Here is a 3391-nt window from a genome sequence, read left to right as displayed (position 1 = left end):
CAGATTTCTACTTGTTGTTTTGATATTGAGCCCGAGGGGCAGATTTCTACTTGTCATTTTACTGCCAAATTACATGTTTTACTGGTTTAAAAGAAATTTCACATGATGTTTCACTGAATTGTTATTTTAAATGATTTCACTTCTTCTGTGTAGAATGTTGTGTGCCTTAACGTGTTTTCTTACCTTCAGTCATTATTTATATTTATTACTCACTGGGTCGGAGTACTCACATTAATTCCTGCACCATGTGTGCAGGTACAGGTATTCCTGAGGCATAGAGCGAGTTTTCTGCTGTTCAGTTTTTATCGGAGTTATTGAGGTAGCTGCATGGCGTTCGCAGACCCGTTTTCTCCCTTATCTTCTGTTATTTATGATATCTTCAGACTTTGTTCCTAATTCCATACTTTGTAGAATTTTAGTAAACTCTGTAGTAGCTCATGACTTGTGACACCCCGGTTAGGGCTGAGTTGGGTTGGATTTCTGTATTTTATCTATACTTTTCACTATTGGATATTATTAAACCATGTTTATACTATAATTGTGTTAATTAATTATCTTAAATGGATGAATTGTATTGAATGGCTGGCCTTATCTTCATGAGAGGCGTCATCACGATTAGGTTCGGGAATTGGGTTGTGACAATTACCATGCATGAGTAACGCCTTCAAAAAATAGCAAGCTAGACTCATTTTACATAAACCAAAAAATAAAAATAGAGAAAAGGAATAAAATAAGTCCAAATGAGACAAAAATAAAGTAATGTGCTAGATAAGTTTATACCCAAGTCCGGTACATGGATCAAAGTCCTTGACGAATGTCCTCAAGCTCAAATTTTATCATTTGAACCTTCAGAATTTGGACTAATAATATTTTCCATGGATGCTAAATACGAGTGATAATAGGTGAATTGGACTATAATTAGGCCCTAAAGAGCCACCTTCTTGTATAGTTTTTTATGGTAAAAAGTGATAACAAAATGCTCTAATTAGTGGTTTTCATGCTTTACAGGCTATATACAATAAAAGAAGTCTATGGAGTACTTTTGGGATCAATTACGGAGAAAAAGAGGTCAATCTTATAATATCTGCTAAGTGCACCACGCGAAGGCAGCAAAACCAGAACTGAAGATGGACTGCCGCGGTCACGGCGTAACCGCGGTCGGACCGCGGTAGAACACTGTTGCAGATTCTGAAGTCACTCTGGTCGCGGTCCTAGCGTAACCGCGGTAGGACCGCGGCAGGACGCGTAAATTTCAGGGACTGAAGTGCAAAGCACGGGATTTTTAGCCCAAAACCCTATATTAAACAATAGAACTCGCCCAAGGGAGGCATGTAATGTTTTAGAGAGTACTTTGGCAAGAGGAACAAGTGTGAGAGATCACCCAAAATATCATATTTTCTTCTTCTCTTTATTTTTCTTGCAATTTTGATCATGAATATTTTCATAGTTTATTTACCCATTGTCATGAGTAGCTAAATCCTTTGTATAGGGTTTTGATGGAACCTATTGAAGGATGAACTTCTTGATTATGTTAATATAGTTTGCCAGTTTAATCTCTATTTGTTCAACTATGTGTTTGTTGTAGTTAATTGACAGGATCCTCAATTAGCTGTGCCTATTTAGTGTGCATAACTCGGGAGAGAGTGCATATTTAAAAGGGATCTATAACTGCGGGTTTAAAGGCGGGATTAGGGATAACGAAGTCTTGGGTGCAATCTAAAGTGAACTGTAATAAACAAGCCAGCTAGTGTATCTCGGGAGAGTGCATTTAGTAAATTATCGTGATTATTCGGGAGAGATTCACGGTGAAAAGAGTGTTCATGATTGATAGAGATGTGTTGGTAAATCTATATGAAACATAAGCAGAAGGGATTCCATCAATAGGGGAAATCACTACCTTAGAACCTTCTCATTATTGTTCACAGCTTAAGCATAGTTAGTTTAAAACTGTTTATTGACTTCAATCTTAGTTATTAAATATACCATCAACTGTTATTCACAAAGTTTGGGGAAGTTGATTCTAAAGAATTTAGTAAGTCCAATGAAAGTAATTGATAGGTTAATTCTCTGTGGATTCAACTCTGGGCATAAATACTCAGGTTATATTCGCAACGTCCGCATTGTCCTTTTATAAGGCATAGTTGGGAGTGATTTGGCGTCGTTGCTGGGGAATTAACGATGTTATCAATTACAATTGAAAGAAGTACACAAATTCTTATTGTAGTCATTTTTCTCTATACCCAATTTTTACATTGAAATTTTAACGTTTGTTGACTTGGTTGTACAGGTGCATGCCTAGAAACTCATCGAGATCTGGTTAAGTATTTGAAGCATTATCAGATACCGAGAAAGTTTTCAAGGCCTTGAACCGGGCTAATCGGAAAAACAAACAACAACCAACAACTGCATAGTTCGAAACAGTCATAGGGGATCATGAGGCAAACCCAGCGGTACCAATAGTTCCAGAGGCTTCTCTCTATGACTGGGCACAACCCACAGTTGAAAATTTGTCCACAACCATTGTAGTTCTGCAGATACAGGCTGAGTCATTCCAAATTACAAATAACATGCTGCACTTGTTGCAGAACAAGGGACTATTTTCGGGGTTGCAAGTCGAAGATCCTCAGCAGCACTTGGAGAACTTCCTCTCTATCTGCAAGACCCAAAGGCAGCCCAACATAACTCCTGAAGCAATTAAGCTGTTATTGTTTCCATTTTCAGTGACAGGAGCTGCCCAGATCTGGCTAAACTCACTCCCCATAAATTCTATAACAACTTGGGATGAGTTGGTCAAGCAATTCCATATCAAGTTCCACCTACCCAACAAAACTGCTCAACAAATTGACGAAATTTTGAGCTTTAAACAGAAACCAATGGAGACACTGCATAAGACATTGGAGCGTTTTAAGGGAATGTTGGTTATATGTCCACACCATGGTATTCCAGATCAGATGTTGGGACAACAGTTTTACATGGGATTGTCAGATAGCATGAAAAACATCGTGGATGCCTCAGCTGGTGGGGCATTCCTGAGTAAAACATGGAGAGAAGGTCAGAGTCTGCTTGACAAGATGGCACAGAATTCGGGATAGACAACCAGGAACGCACCCATCACTCCAGTGGTGCACTTAGTGCCTTTTGATCCATCAAATTCTATGGCTGAAAATATGGCTACCTTATTGACACAGATGAGTATACTCACCAAAAAGGTGGAAGAGTCAGGGCAGAAGCAGCAGGTACACATCGTAGATACTACTAATGGGACTTGTGCGCATCTTGCATTAGTCAGCCTATTGGTAACCAGTGGAATGCAGAACATGATCATCATCACTACCCGGAAGACATGAACTATGTATCTAACTATGGAGGCTAGAGACAGGGTAGTCAGAAT

The 3391-nt window shown here is 38.9% G+C and overlaps 1 non-coding gene across 1 annotated transcript; it reads right to left on the bottom strand.

Annotated features, from left to right (window-relative positions):
* Positions 1–2834: 2834 nt before the first annotated feature.
* On the bottom strand, positions 2835–2941 carry LOC142162472 (small nucleolar RNA R71). Its single transcript, XR_012693735.1, has one exon. It is a non-coding gene; the product is annotated as a small nucleolar RNA R71 (small nucleolar RNA).
* Positions 2942–3391: the final 450 nt, after the last annotated feature.

Source organism: Nicotiana tabacum, chromosome 7 (genome assembly GCF_000715075.1).
Source record: "Nicotiana tabacum cultivar K326 chromosome 7, ASM71507v2, whole genome shotgun sequence".
Classification (NCBI taxonomy): domain Eukaryota; kingdom Viridiplantae; phylum Streptophyta; class Magnoliopsida; order Solanales; family Solanaceae; genus Nicotiana; species Nicotiana tabacum.
Note: the sequence above shows the minus strand (reverse complement) of the source record. Positions and strands in the feature narration are given on the sequence as shown.